At 47.1% G+C, this 21,282-nt stretch overlaps 1 pseudogene; it reads left to right on the forward strand.

The window, feature by feature from the left end:
* Positions 1-311: 311 nt before the first annotated feature.
* LOC127188652 (protein AAR2 homolog) lies at positions 312-1,424 on the forward strand (annotated as a pseudogene).
* The last annotated feature ends 19,858 nt before the right edge of the window (positions 1,425-21,282 follow it).

The raw sequence follows: 21,282 nt of genomic DNA on the forward strand, positions 1-21,282 counted from the left end.
ACTTAGACTCAGGGATTTATCTTTCCTCCTCTTTTCTATTTCTTTCTTTCTTAGGTAAAGGAGAAGGACTTGAGAAGGAAAAAAAGGGGAATATACGAATAGTAGGAGAAAAGGGTATATTATTGACTCTGTTTTTTTTTTAACTCCAGAACTATTGCTATTCCCAAATATTTGTGATATATTGGATTAGATTATTATATATTGATACAAGATTTATATTATTTTTGACATCCCGTTTCTGAGGAGCCTGAGCACCAGGTGATACAGAGACAAGAAAGAGTCCTGCTTTTGGTTTCCTCCCCGCTAGCCCGATGGCTTCCATGCAGATGGATCCTGAGTTAGCTAAGCAACTCTTCTTTGAAGGAGCCACTGTGGTCATTCTGAATATGCCCGAGGGGACAGAGTTTGGCATTGACTACAACTTCTGGGAGATGGGGCTCAAGTTCCAGGGGGTGAAGATGATCCCCCCCCCCCGTGTCATCCACTTCATCCACTAATCTCTGTGAACAAGGCCAATCCCAGGGCGGTGGGCCATCGGATGGGCTTCTTCGTTAGCCTGAAGCAGTGGGGGCTGACAGTCCTGCGCTGGAACACGGTTCGGGAGGAGGTGGACTTGTCTCCAGCTCCGGAGGCCGAAGTAGATGCTATGAGAGCCAGTCTCCCGGAGCTAGACCAGTTTCTGGGACCTTACCCATACGCTACGCTCAAGAAAGGGATCTCACTCACCAGCTTCCATCAGTGAGGCCACCGTGGAGACGCTGCAGCCCGAGAGTCCGCAGGTCTGTGCCTTCTCAGATGTGTGGCAGGGTGGAGCATAACCTGCCCCTCTGCCGCACTGAGTGCAAAAGCTACCAAGAGGGCTTAACCCGGCTGCCAGAGGCGAAGTCCAAGGCTGGGGCGGAGATCCGTTTCTTGGAGTTGCCCACTCAGATGTCCCCAGCAGGCCTCATACCGGCAGAGATCTCGAGGCACAGCCTGGACTTGAGCTATACCCTCGAGACTGTGCTCAGCAAGCAGTTCCCTGGCAGCCCGAAGGATGTGCTTGGTGAACCCCAATTTGCCTTTGCGTATTTCCTCTTAGGCAACGTGTATGAGGCGTATGAACACTGGAAGCGGCTCCTGGACTTCCTGTGTCGCTCAGGAGCCACCATGGTGAAGCACCCCCGTATCTCAGCCTCATCACCATCCTGAACCACCCGCTCCGTGAGATCCCTGCCGACTTCTCTGTGGACATCGTCTCCCAGAACAACTTACAGGTTTTCTTCTCTTCTGCCTGCAGTCTTGCTGTGGATGCCACCCTGAAGAAGAAAGCAGAAACGGTCCAAGCCCACCTGACTAAGAAGTTCCCGTGGGACTTTGCTTCAGAGCTGGAGGACTGTGCCCCAGTAATGGTGGAGCTCCCTGAGGGCATGACGATTGCTTAGTTGCAAGTCCCCAAGCCATGGGAGACCCCTTCCCACATAACTATGACCCACTGTCTCCCCAAGCCATGGGAGACCCCTTCCCACATGGCTATGACCCGCTGTCTCCCCAAGCCATGGAAGACCCCTTCCCACATGGCTATGACCCGCTGTCTGCACTCATTCATCTGTCCTGGGAGCCTCCAGCACAGTGATCCAGTCACGTCCTGCAGGGAGGGAACCCGGATGTCTATGCACCAGTAAACACACGCCTTTGCTGCAAAAGCAGCCGTTTGTGGTTCCCTGGCCCTGGCGCCGAATTTCAGAAAAAGGTAGTCCGGATGAAACCTGCCCTCGCAACAACCCTTCTGACAATGAGAAAGTGAGCCTTGAGTCCAAACGAGCTAGCTGTTCATTCCCTAGCTGGTTAAAGGAGGAAAGAAGAGACCTGCTCCATCCCAGGGTCCTGCTGTGACAGCAGTGAATTTTTAAATTACACACAGGTTTGAAGTCAAATGCAGGTTGTACAGAGCATCTGCCTGCTCCTGCTTGCACGGAAGGAAGCCTGCTAGAAACTGCTCAGGAGCCTGGCCTGGGAATGGGCGACAACGAAGATGGTGCCCGGAGTCTGACAAGTGGTCAACTTCAGTTTCTTCTCCCATGTCCCCTTCTGCCTAGAAGCACAAGTGGTTGATACCCCAGAACTGGCCCCTCGTCTTGGGGGCCTACTGGTACTATCACTTTTCATTCTGAGGCCTCACACTCTGAGGTGGGACATGGAAGGCCTCCCTCATATGTCCCCACTTTCACCAAGGCTACCATGACTTTCTGATGACATGGAAATCAATAACAAATGGCGAGGCTCTTTCCCCGAGCCTTCGTCTTAGGCCCTGTTAAAGTTGGGGCCTTTTCTTCAGAGCCGTGGAGATAGCGAGAGTGGGGTAGCTTAATTCTCCCCAGCCTTCTGTGGGGTTCCCATCAGGGCTGTCACGTTTCTGGTGTTAGGGAGTCTTGGGCACACACCCACTGAACTGTGTGGGCAGAGTTCTGCCTCAAGAAGAGCCCCAGGCCCTCTGCCCTGACCTCAGTCTGTTTGCTACGGAGTTCCAGAGCCATGCTCTTCTGAGCTGGCACTCACAGCAGGTCTCTGAATGAGAGTCCTGCTGTTTGAGACTTCAGTTCCCCTTCTTTCCTTGGAGATGTTTTTCCAAGAGCATAATGTACAGTAAAGTCTTTGAGTTGAGACTAAAAAAGATAAATTGATATAGAACTTTATATATTGATACAGGAATAAGGTTATTTGATACATTGGTATAGATTATTATATATTGATACAAATTTCAAGTTATTTTTGATACACATCCATATAAATGTTTTGACTCCTGCATAAGATATTGGACATTTTCAACTCATTCACATATGCAAAATTTACTTCCACTCTCCTTAAAAGCTGTAAACCCATAGTCATATCAGATACTAGTCTAGTTTATTACAAAATATACATTCTAGATTAAACAGATAGTGAATAGCTAGAAACATGCAATGTTTACCTGTTCAGATATAAGATAGATAGATAGATAGATAGATAGATAGATAGACAGATGGATAAATAATGATTATGCACTATGTGGGTCTATATAGACAGCTAGATGGTCTTCAAAAACCTCAGCAATCTACAGAATATGGCATTTAAGGATGTTTCATTATTTTAAGGCATTTCAGGCAATGAGACATGTCAGATTCTGGCAGCACCCCATTTGACTTGAAAGAAGATGATGGCCATGAAAGAATCTCCTTTAGGAGATGGCTTCAAATGTGGCAAATAAAATGTCCTCACTTCAATTGTAGACAGAGTGCTGTCCAAATGGGGAAAACTTGGACAGGCAGAGTCGACTGCCAAGACAGGGTAAGCAAGTCCTTCATAGTTCCTGCTTCACAAATATCTCTGTCAGATATTCTGGGCCAGAAGGCTGAAGATGATGCTCCAACATTATAGAGAAATTTGGAGGACTGTCCAGGCAGTCAGCTGTCTGTAGTTTCTAAATTTTGGAATTTGCTTGCCTGCACTTTCTACATATTAGTGTAATACTATTTCCTTCTCAAGTCTCTGATGGGGTTGAAGACTAGATAGTTATAGTCTCAGAATTAAGTTTAAGTTATATAAGGCTTAAGATGTTTTTATATCTAAACGATGTTTTTAAGTTCGTAATGCAAGTAAAAATAGAAAATGATTTAGGTACAGAACTTTAAGCTAATCAAGATAGGATAAATAGTAGAGTACTTTCTCCTCAGTTGCAAAATACATATGAACTAGACATTGTGAATATAAATCTTACCTTTCATAATTGTTATTATTGTTTATAATTTATTATTGTAAGAGAAAGGAGCTTTTATTGGACTTAAAGGAGGAAATGTTGAGAGAATACCTTGTGTCTGTATGGAAACTTCACCTGCCAATAATAAGTCTGATGGCCTATAGCTTAGGCAGGAAATAGGAGGTGAGAACATCTGACAGGCAAAAAGGATTCTGGGATAGAGTCACGTGTGGGAGAGTCACCAGGCAAGATGTGAAGAGGACAGACGCATGGTACCTGAGCCCAGGTAGCCAAGCACATGACAACATATTGATAAGTATAATGAGTTATTTTAAGTTATGAGCTAGTCAGAAAAGAACCTAGCTATTTGGCCTAGGTATTTGTATAATTATATTTTGAGTCTCAAGGGTTGTTATTCCAGGAGCTTGGGGAAAGGAGGAAAAACGAACAATAGATGGAGACCTTAACCAGTGGACTGTCCAGTAATTGTCTGTTGGGCAGAGAATGGATGGAATGAGCAAGCACTCCTGGATCAAAGGGGCATCCACGGGGAAGTATTCCTGCAAGGCACACATCATCTCCAACAGGGAACACGGCGAAGTATTCCTGCAAGGCACACACCGTCTCCAGCAGGGAACACGGGGAAGTATTTCTGTAAGGCACACACCGTCTCCAGCAGGGAACATGGGGAAGTATTTCTGCAAGGCACACACTGTCTCAAACAGGGAACACGGGGAAGTATTCCCACAAGGCACACACCGTCTCCAACAGGGAATATGGGGAAGTATTCCTGCAAGGCACACACCGTCTCCAGCAGGGAACATTGCTACAGTTTAGATTTGAAGTGTCTCCCACAAAGACCACGGACTAAAGGCTTGGTACCCAGCCTGGGCACTAAAGATGGATCTTTTAAGTGGAAGGGCCTAGTGGGAAGAAGTCCGGCCACTGAAGTGTGCCCTTACAAGTGAGATTGGGACCTCCCTCTTTTTCTCTTCCAGGTTTCCTTCAGGCCTCTTTGGTCACATGTCCCCACCATGATATGTTTGGGGTGCTGCATGCTCGGAGCAATAGGACCAAGAGATCATGAAGCAAAGCTCCTGAAAGTGTTATCCAAACCTTTCTTCTTTATAACTTGATTTTCTAATGGATTTGTGTCACATCAATAGGAAGATTACTAACATGCTTTCCACCTCAGCGGGGCCAGCTCCATCCTTACTCTGGGTCCTGCCTGTTCCCATGCCCTGGCCACACATTATAAAAAAGAACCACGAGTTTTGGGAACAGGACAGCTGTCTAGGTAGAAGGCACCCATTGATGCAGCAGTCCCTTCTAGGCTAAACAGGCTTTTTTCTGTGTTTTCCATCTTGCTAATTTTTCAGTTTTTCAATACCAGTCTTGTGTGTTATATTCACAGGATTCATGGTCCCATATGGTCACTGTTACCATGGGAAGGCAGCTATGAGAAACAGTCCGTTTTTCAAAAGAGGCATCTGAAGGCTCAGAGAGGGTTTGTTTGTTTGTTTGTTTGTTTTTGATTCTGCTGAAATGGCACAGTGAGTAATAGAAGCAACGGGAACTAAGACCAAGTGCAGAGCTCCTGCAGCATGCAATATTACACTGCTTCTTTACTTTGGGAGGAGAGGAGGAGGAGTCCCAGTCTCCCCTCAATAGTTATATTCCCTTTGCGCCTTGGTAATTCTATTAATTGACTGTCTGACACTGTAACAAAATACCTGATGTGGGATGCTTTACATGGAAAGCAGGTTCATTAACTTGGTCCTATAGGCTCATGAACATGGTGCAGGCATCTGGAAAGAGCCTCCTGGCACCACAACAAGCATGCATGAGAGGCCACATGTCAAGACAGGAAGCAGCTGACGAGTCTCCCAACAGCTTAACCTCTGAGAACTCATCTATTCCCTGAGACCGATATTGATCCGTCTTTGACTCCAGCCTCCACCTGTAATAGCCTTCCACTAGGTTCCAGTTCTCACGGGTCCCACCACACCGCCATTGTCACACTGGAGACCAAGCTTCCTGAAACCATCAGGCCATGTATACGCCATGGGAAATAACTTCTTAATAAATTGGTTAGTAAGTGTGTGGGTGATTAAGGCCCTGTCTTAAGTCTCTGTTAGAACTGACTTTAGTTTCAAAGTAATAATGTTTACATGTTGGTTAATTTTGAACTTCTAGCTGGAGCCCCATCTGATGGCAGGATTTGTCCTCAGGACACTGGAATCCCATTCTCTATGTCAGAAAGCAAGTCAGGTTCTGGTACCAACATCACTCTTCCCTCACAGGACAACATAGCTGGTCTGGTGGAGGGCGGACATGCAACAGGCTTAGCACCCTCAGGGAGCACATGTGGCAGAGTCCCCGGAGCTGCGGGGCTGGGAGGCTCACACGGGTGAGGTGTTTAGCTCATGGGGACAGTTGCACCTTTGGGAATGTAGTGATGCCCAAAGGTCTAGAGTCTGTGACTCTTGCTCTCTCCTCACCTGAGGCCTTCCTTCCCCCGTGCTGTGACACAGCCCTCACCAGATCCCAGCCTCCATCTCAGTCATCACCACCTCCAGAACTGTCAGGGTCAAAGCTCCGTTCGCTATACCCAGGCAGGACAAACAAGTGGACAAAAGTATTTGTGACTATCACCCTGGTGACCTCAGTTATGTGTACAGATGTCCTTTAAAAAGTAGGACATGTCCCCCTCAGTCACAGTCATAGGGGAGGGGAGTAAGGGGAGAAGGGGAAGGAGGGAGGAATGGGAGGATAGAAGGGAGGGGATAACCATTGAGATGTAATATGAATAAATTAATAAAATAAAATAAATAAATAAAAATAATAAGTATGACACACACACAAAGTATGACACACAAATGACCTTGGTTGGTCGGGGGAGCAACCAGCCTCACTTGTTGACCAGAGAAGATTGGCCCAGCCTGAGGCCTTGGGGACATTATCTCCTCTGATGGCCTTGACCTTGCCTTGTACTCAATGTGACTCAGGCTGCGATATTAACAAGGCTTGTGTGGCATGCACCCTGACAAGAGCCTGCACCTAGCGATGCCTGTTCTTCCTTGTGGTCCCAGAATAAAGCCACATGGAACGAACACACTGAAGCCACCTTGAGACCTGGCCAAGAGAAGTCAAGGCAGCCTTCTCAATCAAGCTTATCCTCCTACCGCCAGACCAGTCTCCTAAATGTAAAGCCCCCGAGATGGTGGGATAGTTTGTTTGGCAGCAGAGATGACTAACAGGATGTCAGTCAGAAAACTGAGTGCACACAAAAGTCAGGGTCATCCTGCACCCCTGCCTTCCTCGCTCAAGGCTTTCTTTCTACCCTCTGCCTTCTTCCCTCCAGATTAGAGCGGTCTTCCTGTCATGGGTGTGGTCTTTCTGTTGTGGGTGTGGCCTTCCTGCTGTGGGCGTGGCCACTAGGTCCATTCTTTCGGTACCCACAATGAGCTTCCAGAACTGTAAACTTCCTCCTCCGGGTTTTATCTTGGATAGCATCTGCGGGTCTAAGAGCGGCATGTCCAGGGGCTCCTGCCCTTCCATGCCTGCACTTGCCCTTCTATTTTCTGGGGCACACTCTCCACCGTGAACTTGACTTGGTGTTGTTGTTGTTTTGTTTTGTTGTTGTTTACTTCCTCCCTGATGTCTGCCTGACTTCACACCGTCAGGCTGGGTCTTCATGGGTGCTGCCCAACTGCAGTGATGGCTAGTGTCCTTAGCCTGAGGTCAGCTTTTGAGGGTACTGCGCAAATGCCCCTGGCTCTGTGGGTAGGGAGGGAAACGAGGCAGGTGGAGAATGGTATGGCGGCTCTCCCAAAAGCTGAAAGTGGAACCACTGTATGATCTAGGGCCTCACTTCAGAGTAGACCTCTACCCGCTCCCTGCTCACTGTTCACAGCACACGGGATACGGAGCCAACCCAGGTTCACGGGATACGGAGCCAACCCAGGTTCCGTGTGGAAACAAAGACAAGGTGCTGCTTACACAACAGAACACTATGAGCCTGAGGCTGGAGAGATGGCTCCATGGTTAATAATGTGGGCTGTTCTTGCTGAGGACCATCTCAGCCACAGGTCAGTTTACAACTTCCTATAATTCCAGTTTCAGCAAATCCAATTCCTTCTTCTGGCCTCCTGAGGCCTTGAAGGGCACTTGCCCCACCCATGGCGCATATGCAGACAAACAAGTACACATAATTAAATTAAAATAAATAAATAAAAATTTAGAGATAAGTAAATAATAAAAAGGAAATCCTATCATTTAAACTCTGTAGTCTATGCCCAGTGACAAATCAGGTTCAGAACGGCAAAGCTATCCGATTTCACTTTAGATGCAGAATCTGGGAAAATGGACCCTGTAGCAATAGGAAGAAATGGTACTCACCAAGGAGATGGTACAGGGAGTGGGGTGTGAGGGTGTGGCAGCCGAAGTAGACATAGGTTGAGAAACACACAAGCGTTAAATCCAAGATCTACTGTACCACATGGCCAGCACAGTTAATACTATTGTGTATTTTTTAAATTAACGAAAGAATACATTTGAAACACTCTCACTATAAAAACAAGCATACATAAATATGAGAAGTGGCTATGTGAATTAACCTAATATAAATGTCCTACAAAGACTGCCTCTATCAAAACATCACATTGGGCCCCACAAATATACTCGATTATTCTTTGTTCACTAAGAATTAAAGCTGACAGAGTTAACCTCACTCACACAAAAGTGGCTTGTGTGGCTCTCCCCGAGGAGGAGCTCCCTGAGGGCAGGCCCGGAGTTCATGTCCCTCTAATGGCCTCCTGGCACACTGCCCAGCTCCAAGGCCTCCTTGTTTGTAAAGGATCCTGCCCAGAGCATTGGGCTCTGCCTAAGCAGGGGACCTGGCTTTCTAGAAAACTCAGCGGTGGGGGGGGGGGGGGGGCGGAATATGCCAGAGAAGGAGAAAGGGATGGGGGGGGGGGAGGAAAATAGAGGCGAAGGGACAGGGTGAGGAGGGAAAGAGTCAGAACTCTGAAGGTGGAGAGTGAGAGGGGAGTTGAGGACAAAGAGAGCCAAAGAGCTGAAAATGCCTGCCGGCACCAACACTTTCCGCTCACTCTCTCGTGCTCTGCTTGGAGCTGGCTTAGGCCACATGTTTGCAGCTGGCTCAAGCCCACAGTGCCGGTGCCAGAAACATAACTAAGAGTGGGAGAGACGGAGGCCCAGACGGGGCGTTTCTGCCTGGTCCACCCACAGGCCGCAGGGTCTGTTGCTCCACTCCAGCTTCCAAGGACTCTAGGAAGCCATGGCTGAGAAGGGGTGGCAGAGGACTGAGCTGGGGGTGCAGAGGGAAGTCCTAGGCTTAAGAACCCATCCACCAGGAACAGGAATGCTGCACCCACATCTGGAACAGTCCAGGACACCAAGCTTTGTCCAAAAGAGGCTGACCCCAAGCCTCGGGCACAGATGCCTGCTTCCCCAGGCCCTTGGCCTCCAGAATAATCCTGGACCAGGTGGAGGGAGTCCTGGGGAGCTGTGTGGCTTTCAGAGTTCCCGCAAGGATTCTGAGACGAAACATGGTGAAACTGGGACCCAAAGGCATGCATCAGAGCTCCACAAACCTTTCCTATAGAGCGTGTTTCCCAGCCTGTAGGCATCCACCCCTTTGGGGAATGAATGAATGACCTTTTCAAAGGGGTCACCCAAGGCCATCGGAGCACAGAGATATTTGCATTATGATTCCTAACAGTAACAAAATTACAGTTATGGAGTAGCAACAAAGTAACCTTATGGTTGGGGGTCATCACAGCACAAGAAACTGTATTAAGTGTCACAGCATTGGGGAGGTTGAGAACCAGTGCCAGAGGACAAACACTTGAGACTGTGAGTGTGTGTGTGTGTGTGTGTGTGTGTGTGTGTGTGTGTGTGTCTGTGTGTGTCTGTGTGAGTGTGTGTGTGTGTGTGCTGGCCTCTGCCCTGATACCCAGAGCAGTAAGCATGGGCCATAGATTAGAAAAGCTGTGCTTCCTTCCATAAAACCTTTTAAATTGAATTTTCATACATTTTAATTTTCACAGAAGATTTATTTACATGCTACTGAACATTTTTTCTCCTTGTAAAAGTGTCTTTTATTCTCCTGTTTCAGTTGTTGTCTCAGAGGATTACTGCCTCTGTTTGCTAACCTAGGCCCAGTCCTGGAAGCTTCTAGCCTCTGTACCATCTAACCTAGGCCTAGAACGTTTTCATCCTCTGAGACTTAATGTATTTTTCAGACTAAAAGATGCACCTGACCATAAGACGCACCCAGTTTTTAGAGCAGTAAAAACAGAAATCGGACCATAAGGCACACCCTAATTTGCCCACACACATACTTTTGGGGGGGGGGCAGAGAGTGCATCTTATGGTCTGAGAAATACGGTGCTGCTGAATAAGCTCACCCTTTTCTTGTTCTTTCTGAGCTCTGGCCTGGATGGTTCAACTCAACTGATTTATTCAATCTGGCTTTTCTCTCGGCCTCTGAATTGCTCTGTTTGGCCTCAAACTAACTCCAGCAACCTGCTCTAATCTCCTGGCTCCTTCTCATTCTCTGGCTCGTTCTGTCTTCACCTGTGTCTTGTTCTCACATTCAACCCCTCTCTGTAAAACTCTCCCGGTAAAACTGCCTGCTCTCTCTCTCTCTCTCTCTCTCTCTCTCTCTCTCTCTCTCTCTCTCTCTCTCTCTCTCTCTCTCTCTCTCTCTCTCTCGCTCCCTTAAGTAGCTTCCCTGTCCTCCCTGTTCTCCTGAGAGTTGGACGCATCCTATTCTGTCAAATCTTTCTCTGATTCATGACGTTTCCTGCCACTCAATTAGACATCACTTTGAAACATGGGTGCTTCCTTCTACAAACTAACTTTACCTTCATTGTTTGGGATTAAAGGCGTGTGCCACCACACCTGGCATAAGCGTTTGTTTACCTGAAACTTGCTCTATATCAGGCTGGCCTTGAGCTCAAATCTGCTTACCTCTGTCTCCTGGACTAAAGGCATATTTGTATTCCAGCCGGATCACACAGACCTAGGTCTTTGGATGCGGTCACTTGCCAGAGCAGCCATGTTCTGAGTTTAAGTTCCTCTACATTTTTTTATTCTAATTTCCCCCCTTTAAAAAAATCTCCTTAGCTCAAATTGAATGATGGGCAGGACCATATAGTTCATGTGCCTGACTCAGACCAGTGTTACCAGAAAGAAAGAGTTTAACATGAAGTCAACTTTTAGAGCAATGTGACAGTACAGTGGTGGCCAAGCTAGTGTCTGGTGGACCCAACAGTACCCATGTGTGGTGACCTTGAGCCCTCACAGCACCCAATACAAAGCATGCTACAATGGCCAAGGCTACACAGAGAAACCCTGTCTCGGAAAACCAAAAAAAAAAAAAAAAACAAAAACAAAAAAAACCAAAGCATGCTACAGCCTGGTCACATGGGTCAGGGTTGGATTGAGGGCTTAAAAAAAATGTGGTGTGTAGCCTTAGAAGATTGGAGAAGTGGTCATTTAAATCATTCTTTTGATTTCCTATGAGGCTTTGAATCTGCCAGCCATGATCTATAATCCTTCTCAAAGCTACAGTGGTAACTACAGAACTGCTTCTGTAGTTACCCTGATAACTACAGAAAAAAAATTTTTTTGTTTTGTTTTCCGAGACAGGATTTCTCTGTGTAATCTTTGCTGTCCTGGACTCACTTTGTAGACCAGGCTGGCCTTGAACTCACAACAATCCGCCTGCCTCCCAAGTGCTGAGATTAAAGGTGTATGCCATATTTTTAAGTACAAGGGGAGAAAAGCTAAGAAAAAAAAGAAAGTAGTAACTCTTTAGTGAAGACTCTTTAAGTAGAATTACAATGTACTTTTTCTCATTATGTTTGTCTGTTGTCCTTAAGGAATATTCATGGATTTTATCACTGAGAATTGTATAATTGAAAGGCTTTTAGGGATAACTAACACTAAGGATCTTTTTTTTTTTTTTTTTTTTTAAGCAATAGGGAAACCTACTCATAGGCTTATTAAAAATATAATTAAAAAGAAGTTTGAATGGTGGTATCCTACATGGAGGGGGGCAGGGATAATGCTCTTCCCAGAAACTATGGGTTATTAAACAAAAATCTTGGAGCCAGGTGTGGAATACCTCCCTGTATGTTGTTGGTCAGAGAGTTCCCAGAGACGTCCCCAAATGAATCCTGGCAGTTGTCATTGCTCTTGTTTGCCCACCAGAACTTGATGATGAGAGCCTATGGCTGAAGACACCACACACTCTGCTCTTATGACTCGAGGAAAACATGCTATATTGGCCTGGAAGCTCTTGTCCCACTGGCTAGCTTTCATCATGCTGGAAGGTGCTATACAGGCTACTGGGAGAGAAAAGTCATCAACAGTCTCACACAGCTGTGAGTTCTGCAAACTATAGTAACAACTGGACTGGTAAGATGTGCATATTGGTGCAATCGTGGTATGGATGTTATGGGGGCAACCAACTGTTGGGGGATGGTCTGATGTATTTTGATGTTAATTATTGCTTGTTGTCTCTGTGACCCACCTTTTGATTAATAAAAAACCCATCCCACCTGGGCAGGAAAAAGGAGATAGGTGGGGCTTGGAGAGAGGGGGGGGGGAGGGAGAGAGAGAGAGGAATCCTGGGGAGAAGAAAAAAAAAAAAAAAAAAAGAGGGCCACAAGGAGGAAGGAGAGAGACCTGAAGGGAAGAGAGGAAGGCTGCCATGAGTTAGATGGAGGAGAAGCACAGAAGCACATGGCCGGCGTGGATGGAGAATCCAGGCCAGATGAAGAACATGAGCAAGTATTTGGGATTATGGATGGGAGGTAGCTTGATAGAAGTTATTGGAAACAGATGGCATGGGATTGAGACAGGAATCCCATGCCTGCCCCACTAATGGAAGTAGTTTAGAGGATTGATGTCTGCCCTGCCCCAAGTTAACTAAGGCTATTTTAAAATATAACAAGTGTTTGTGTCTTGATTGATTGCTAGCCGGGCCTACAGATAATATAGACAACTTTAGGAGGGAACTCAAGCTAGGTATCAGTGTAGCCAAGCACCTGTACCTAGGAGGCTGTAGACCCTAGGGGAGAGTAAGTGTAGCCTAAGAGGCTGTGGACCCTAGGAGAAAGCCCACTATTATTATTCTGCTAAGTAATCATGGTATCAAATTGTCTTCTAAAACAGGTCTTTTAGATTTATTCTGTTTTATGTGTATAAGTGTTCTTTGCTTGCCTGTGTATATATGTACCATCTGTATGCCTGTTCTCCTCAGGGATCAGAAGGAGGTGTCAGATGGCTGTGAGCTACCAGGTGAGTGCTTGGAACCAAGCCCAGGTCCTCTGCAAGAGCAACAAGTGCTCTTAACCCCTGAGCCATCTCTGGAGCCTCCACACTTTCCCAACACCTACCTTAACACCCATAGATTAGTGCAGCTTTCAACTTTCATCAGAGACATTTCCAGTAGACGGTGGTTAATACAGGGACTCACAACTGGTCAAAGTACAAAAACTAAATGACTGTGAAGTGCTTAGTCCTAATTTTGATATGAGAGAGAGAGAGAGAGAGAGAGAGAGAGAGAGAGAGGAGAGAGAGAGAGAGAGAGATGGGCCCAAGGGATAGTGCAGGCAAAAGAGGAGACAGAAGAATCCTAAGAGCCAGAGGCTGGAGAGGAGTGCAGTGAAATGCTATCTTCTGAATATCATGTGGTGAACACACTCATGAACTAGTGTAGCTGTGGTTCCCTACACGAGCTGAGCCAGTCAACGCTTCATCTTGGAAGAGGGACAAGCTCATGAGAGACTGCTGACTACTAATGGTGGCTGGGGGAAGGGTTGTCATTCTCTTCACTGTGTTGCCCACGGCCCAGTAAATAGCCTCCCACCCGTGTTCATGAGCATGACCCTCTTTAGATTCTGTGGGACACACATGCTCACACATGTACACATGCATGCATGTGCACACACACATGCATGCTCACACATGCTCACACATGCACACATGCACACACGCACACAGGCTCACACATGTATATGCACGCACACACTCACATACGTATGTGCACACACTCACACACATATACACACGCTCACACATGTATGTGCACACACGCACTCACAAACCTATACACACACGCTCACACATGTACATGTACACACACACACACACACAGAAAGTACGAGAAAGATTTGCTGGGGAAAAGTGTTTCAGTGGGAGATTGGGGAGGGATAAGAAAGTAAAGGGAGCTAAAACACCTAAAATTAATTACATATGTATGTTATACAGCCAAAGAAGTTCTTAAATTTTAAAAAGAGATCCATAAAAGAATTCTCTGGACAGTAAATTCACCATTGAATGACCTTTCCAGCATCTTCCAAATCTTCAGTCAGGAAATACTTTTTTATATTTAATCCATGTCTAGAGAATTAAGGAAGAAAAAGCCAAAATGAGAAACATATGTTGTCCTTTTGACTGTAGAACCCCACTTGTCATTTTTGGATATTTTTAAACACGACTCATGCTGGTGGTGGGATACGGCAGGGCTAGAGATACTGAGAGTGGTCACAAGTCCCTAAGCACAGGACCTAGGAAAGCAGCCGGCTGCTGGTGCTGACTCTCAATTCCAGGACATCGCAGCAGCCATCTGGTGAGTGTCAGAGTCATCCAGGACTGGAAGGACAGCACCCAGGCTTCTAGGGAAAAGTCCCGGGTTTGAATCCTGGCTTGGCTGCCTTCACACTATGAGACTTAGGACGAGCAATAGACTTTGCTGAGTCTGTTTTCTCCTCCAGCAACCTTGGGCCAGGAGTCCCAGAAGGCAAGGGCGGTCATTCGTACAAAAGCTCCTGACACAGGGAGATACTGCTTCCACAGCTCTTCCTCCTGATGCTGGTGAGCTGTCCAAGGTCACCACATTAATTGTTTTTCATTGCTGTGATAAAACACCATGCCAAAAGGACCTTATGGACTATAACAGGACTTCCTTGGACCCGCCAGCAGTTAAATAAAAACATTTTTTTAATTAAAAAAAAAGCTGTTAAGTTATTAATACTTAACAGCTTAGGCCTTAGCTGGGCAGACTCTCAGCCAGCTCATCCCGATTATTCCGGCCCACGACTCGCCACGTGGCTAGTTCTTTACCTCTCTCTCAGCCCTGGTATGCCTGCTTCCTTCCCATGTCACGCTGCCAGCCACCCTCCTCTGTCTTCTTCTTCTCCCAGTGACCCTCTTTCTGTCCAGAAGTTCTGCCCTCTACTTCCTGCCCAGACACTGGCCATTAGCTCTTTATTAAAGCCAATAAAATACAATTCTAGATTGCCTTAGGCAGCAGGTGAGGGAATATGTATATTTACAAAATATGAGGCCAGCGGTGGGCCATATCTCTCTGCCGGTACAGAATTAACAACTGAACACACAAAGGCAACACCTTCTCCACACAGGGCACCCCAATAATGAGAGAGTTTTGGCTTACAGCTGCAGAGGGACCATCTATAACGGCAGGGGAGGCATGGCAGCAGGCAGCTGGAGCCAGAAGCTGAGAGATCACATCTTCAGCAACAAACACAAAGAAGAAGGGGCTGGGGGAGGGGAAGAACTGGAAATGGGGCGAGGTTATAAACACTCAAAACCTACCCCTAGGGAAGCACTTCCTTCAACAAGGCTCCACCTCCTAAAGGTCCCCAAAATTCCCCAAACTATACCACTGACCATGCACATGCGCCTGTGAGGGGCATCTCTCACTCAAACCATCCAGGTGATGATCCTGTGGGGCTGGGAAAGAACCTGCCTGACTTGTACTTGACCCTAGAAGAGACTGAAGGCGGAGAGCAAACCACGGGGTGCTCTGTTCCTGACTGCGTCCCGTAGGAGGCATGTATCAGGACTGGTAGATGGCTGCCCATATCTCAAGCCCAAACCTGGCCACAGCCCGAGTTCAGAATCTCCTTTGTTGGAGAGCGGTGCAGCTGCTTTAGTAACTGCATGTAAGCCCGTGTATCTATTCACATGTGAATCAATCCAATGTAAAGGAAACGAAAGACTCAATCCCTCATCCACCCTGACCACATGTTGAGTGCTCAGGAGCCACATGTGGCTACCTTGATGTACAGCAAGATGTGCTAGGACATGGCCACCGTTACCAGAGGTCAGGGGTCATCAGACAGCATTGTTGTGATGGTTTCTGGGACCACGCAGGCCACACCTAAGCAGATAGACCTGTGGCCACTTGCAAAACTATGTTCTTGAATTGCTGCCGAGACACTTTCCCTGAGTGGAGAAACCAAAATTCCACAACTGGCATTTAGTGCCTGGCTGTGGGGGTGGGGGAGACCATATGCTCCTGGGAATGTAGCCCCCTGGGATATGGAGGCTGAGAGTCAAAGCTTCTAGATGCTTCTGCTCCATCATAGACTGACAAAGAGCAGCTGACTCCGTTAGAGCAATTCGATGACACAGTGCTATCCAAGCAAGAATCCAGTGGACAGATGTGGCCCAGGTGGAATGGCATCAAAATGTCCACAGGGCACATAACATGTTCATAGGGTACATAGCACGTCCACAGGGCACACATGTGTTCACAGGACACACAGCATGTCCACCGGGCACACAGCACGTCCACAGGGCACACAGATATTCACAGGGTACACAGCACGTCCATAGGGCACACAGCATGTCCACAGGGCACACAGCATGTCCACAGGGCACACAGCATGTCCACAGGGCACACAGCATGTCCACAGGGCACACAGCATGTCCACAGGGCACACAGCACGTCCACAGGGCACACAGCACGTCCACAGGACACACAGCATGTCCACAGGACACACAGCATGTCCACAGGGCACACAGCATGTCCACAGGGCACACAGCATGTCCACAGGGCACACAGCACGTCCACAGGACACACAGCACGTCCACAGGACACACAGCATGTCCACAGGACACACAGCATGTCCACAGGGCACACAGGTGTTCACAGGGTACACAGCATGTCCACAGGGCACACAGCATGTCCACAGGGCACACAGCATGTCCACAGGGCACATAACATGTTCATAGGGTACATAGCATGTCCACAAGGCACACAGCACGTCCACAGGGTACACAGATATTCACAGGACACACAGCATGTCCACAGGACACACAGTACGTCCACAGGGCACACAGCATGTCCACAGGGCACACAGCATGTCCACAGGGCACACAGCATGTCCACAGGACACACAGCATGTCCACAGGGCACACAGCATGTACACAGGGCACACAGCATGTACACAGGGAACACATGTGTTCACAGGGCACACAGCATGTCCACAGAGTGCACAGCATGTCTACAGGGCACACAGCATGTGGCATGCATGCTACATCCTGGCCACATGTGTTCAGTGGCGCATGGGAAATGTTGAAAACAACAAGGGTTGCTTCTGCAGGCACCACTATTTTAAGAAATTCTGATTTCAGAATGGCTCAGTAATAGCCACAGGGTGGAAAGAGAAAGGGTAGCTATGTGCTGTCTCCTAGGTCTGAATGCCAGGACAGCTCTGCGAAGTCCAAGATCGGCTCAGGAGTCTCCATGTCCCTTTGAGCTCAGCGGTGAACATATATTCAGGTGGCCCACCTGGAGTGGAAGGGGACCTTCACAGACAATCTTGCCAGGAATGGATAAGGTGCGCTAAGGTAAAATAAGCCTTTTTCCCTCTTTACCTCCATTTTCCTTTCCCTACAGGCTTCAGAGCCACCCTGGTTCCTACCTTCTATTGGGATTCAAAAATCTATGGCAACCTTAAGGTATGTGGGTGGTGTATGTGCTGCTGGAGGGCCCACCACTGTCCTCAACTGTCCACTGCAGAGCCTGTGTTTGCCACTCAGGAGCTAGGGAAACTTCATCCAGCTCTGTCATGGAAACAGTATAATAACATTCAGTAAATACTGTTAATAACACCAGTGTGGCAGATTTGACTGATTACTACTTATTAGTTACAATTAATATAATAACATTACTCATTAGCTGCTGCCTCCATCTCTGAAGCTCCCAAGCTGCATCAGAAAAATGGTCAGTTTTTGGAAGAATGGGCCTTCTATCTCTGTACTTCCCCGCCAGGCTGCCCACTCACAAATAGAGACCAGGACCCAACGGGTCCAGAAGCACGTAGAAAAGTGAGAGCTTAGGACGACTGTCTTCTACAGACCTACTCCCCCTGTTTCTCAAAGACACACACAGCTAGGCCACTCTCAGGTGGACGTGTCACCTACCCTCTGTAACAAAGCCCAATTGCTTTGGATCAAGAGCTTTGTCTCCCGGTGGAACCAGACTGGCAAAGCTGGTTCCCAACTCCTGGGCAGCCTCGGCTTGGCAGCACTCACAGGCCCCAGAGGAAGCAGACCACAAAACAATCTGCCTTTGAGATGAAGAGGCAAGGTATGTGGTGTCCAATGGAGAAGCTTCCTGTGGATGAACCTACGTGACTGTCTGGAGCCCTGTTCAGTCCCTGCAGGGTCCACCAAGCATGAAGGAAATGGAGCCAGGTATCTCACAGCTTGGCCGTTTGGGTTCTTAACTTATACTTTTAAATTAGTTCTAAGTAGCACTTTTAAAATAGTACTAAGACTTCCCTTGTTTTCCTCAGCCTGTTTTCCCAAATGTCAGCATCTTGCCTAAGCACCGAAAAACAGCATTGGTGAGGTAAATCATGGGTTAACTGAACCACAGGCTTCTCAGTGCTGTAGACAAAAATCTACTCATGCTGGACTCAGTTACTAATTCTCCTACTCTGGGGCAGGTTCTGTCTGTCCTTGCCTGCTGTGACTTGGTAGAACAGCTCTCATTTTATGTTTGTTAATGGACATTGTGGTAGTCTGAATAAGAATGGCCCTGAAGACTTAAAGGGAGTGGCATTATTGGAGGTGTGGCCTTGTTGGAGGAAGTGTGTCACCAGGGAACAGGCTCTGAGGTCTCAGAAGCTCAAGCCAGGCCCCATGGTTCACTGTCTCTTCCTGCTGCTTACAGATCCAGATGTAGAACTCTTGGCTGCCTCTCCAGCACCATGTCTGCCTGCATGCTGCCATGCTTCCCTTCAGGATGATAATGGGCTAAACCTCTGAACTGTAAGCCAGCCCCCAGTTAAATGTTTTCTTTTATAAGAGCTGCCATGGTCATGGTGTCTCTTCATAAAAACCCTAATTAAGACAGACAAATATTTTTGGAAAACATACCATTAAAATGTCATGTGTCCTTATCATGTCAAAGGGTACATGATGTTAATATGTCTTATTACTGGTGATGATAATGGAGAGAGAAGGAGCGAGGGAGAAGGGGTAAAGGAAAAAAGAGGAGAGGAGAGGGAGATTTTAAGGAATTGGCCCACACAACTAAGGAAGCTGTCAAGCCGACAGTCTACATGGTAGGTCAGCAAACTGTAGACCGCTGTAGTGGATGCAAACATGTTTTTGCATGTGTGGGATGTGAAACAGACTTGTGTGAGGGCATGTGATATTTGTCCAATGGATGCAGACTTGTGAGAGGGTACGTGACGCTTGTCTGCTGGAAAGGGAACTGCCTCTTTCAGGGCATGATCTTTTCCAGTAGCAAAACATCCTGTATGAACTATGGGAAAGTATAAATAGTCCAAATAATCAAGACCAATCACTTTTGCATCACTTTGCATTGCTTAGCTGTTCATTGCTCTTCTTGGAGATGCTTCTAGAAAGAGATGCTCTGGAGAAGACTTCAAAGAGGCTGCTGTGTCTGCTGTTGCTCCCACTGCTGCTTATTCCTGTTGCTGTGTTTGCTGTTGGAGTCCTGAGTCTGAAAAGGTTTACTTCCAATGTCCCTATTAACCTCCTTTCTTCCCTATCTAGGGTAGGTAGGTTGGAAGGGAGGTAAAGGCATTAAATACCCCAAATAAAGTAGGTTTTTTAAAAATCAAAGCCTACAGACCACAGAGTAGGTGATGTTGCATTTGTTGTCTAAAAACAGAGTGCATGGACATTCCCTTTTCCCTTGGAGGAACCAATCACTTTCTTCTTAAGGTCATCACCACCTGCTCGGGTGAGACCCTCTTGCTTAAGACAGAGGAACTGGTTTCATTCAAAACCCACTAGTTCAATGTTAACTTCTAAAATGTCTCCACAGAAGGGCTGGGGTATAGCTCAGTTGGTAGAGCGTTTGCCTAGCATGTACAAAGCCCAAGGTTGATCCCCAGTGGATCACCCATCATGCTCAGGAGGTAGTGGGGAGACTAGCCCAAGGGCTAGACTCAGCTATGCAATGAACTAAAGGCTAGCCTGGGTTATAAATAAACCTTGTCTTTAAAAAGAAATTCCAGGAACGGGGCATGGTAGCGCACGCCTTTAATGCCAGCACTCGGGAGGCAGAGGCACGCAGATCGCTCTGAGTTCAAGGCCAGCCTGGTCTACAAAGCAAGTCCAGGACAGCCAAGGCTACACAGAGAGACCCTGTCTCAAAAAAAGAAAGAAAGAAAGAAAGAAAGAAAGAAAGAAAGAAAGAAAAAAAGAAAGAAAGAAAGAAATTCCAGTGTGGCGCAGTGGTGAAAGTCTTTAATCTTAATGCTCAGGGGGCATAGGCAGGAGGAGCTCTATGAGTTCAATACCAGCCTGGTCTACATTTTGAGTTCTAGGACAGCCAGGGCTACCTAGTGAGACCCTGTCAAAAATGACAACCAAACAACAGCAATACAACCTTCACAGAAGCATGCAGACTACAGTTGGGCTGCATATCTGGGTACCATGGCCTCACCAAGGTAATACACGAAGGTAGCCGTTACTTCAGGCTACTGGGTGCATGGCCCCCACTCACATATAGGGATTGAAATCCAAAATCCCCATGGCAGCTGATGAGGTGAGGTGAAATGGGACCTAGAGCTAACTGGTGAGAAGTGTCTCAAGGCGTCAGGGTGGTTCATGTTTGGCCTCAGTTCACTGTCTCCTGGGAGTGTACTATATTGGGACTGCCAGACACATCAATTATTTTTCAAGAAATATTGAAGTTTGAAGTTTTAGATGACATGGAAAAGTGTCCTCAGATAAGCCATGTGTGCCCATGACCCACACGATCTCTCTGAATGTCAGTTTCTTCCATCCATTGTCCATAAAGCTTCTTGCACCAAAGACTGCCTGGCTGTAGAGGAGGCAGCTAATCAGAAGCTGGATTTCTCTGTGTTCCTGGAGCAACGCTGTTCTCACAGTAGCCCGGGTCGGAATCACCTAGAGACAGGGAAAACAGACACTGAGCCCCACTTAAGACAGATGCCATAATCCATGGGTGTTCAGCCCTTTACATATGACGTAATGTCTAGCCCTTTACATATGACGTAATGTCTAGCCCTTTACATATGACGTAATGTCTAGCCCTTTACATATGACGTAATGTCTAGCCCTTTACATATGACGTAATGTCTAGCCCTTTACATATGACGTAATGTCTAGCCCTTTACATATGACGTAATGTCTACATACATCCTCCTGTACACTCCGCATCACCTCTAGGTCAGTCCTACCACCTGACGCATCACTAGATGTACAGCCTG

Source organism: Acomys russatus, chromosome 4 (genome assembly GCF_903995435.1).
Source record: "Acomys russatus chromosome 4, mAcoRus1.1, whole genome shotgun sequence".
NCBI lineage: Eukaryota > Metazoa > Chordata > Mammalia > Rodentia > Muridae > Acomys > Acomys russatus.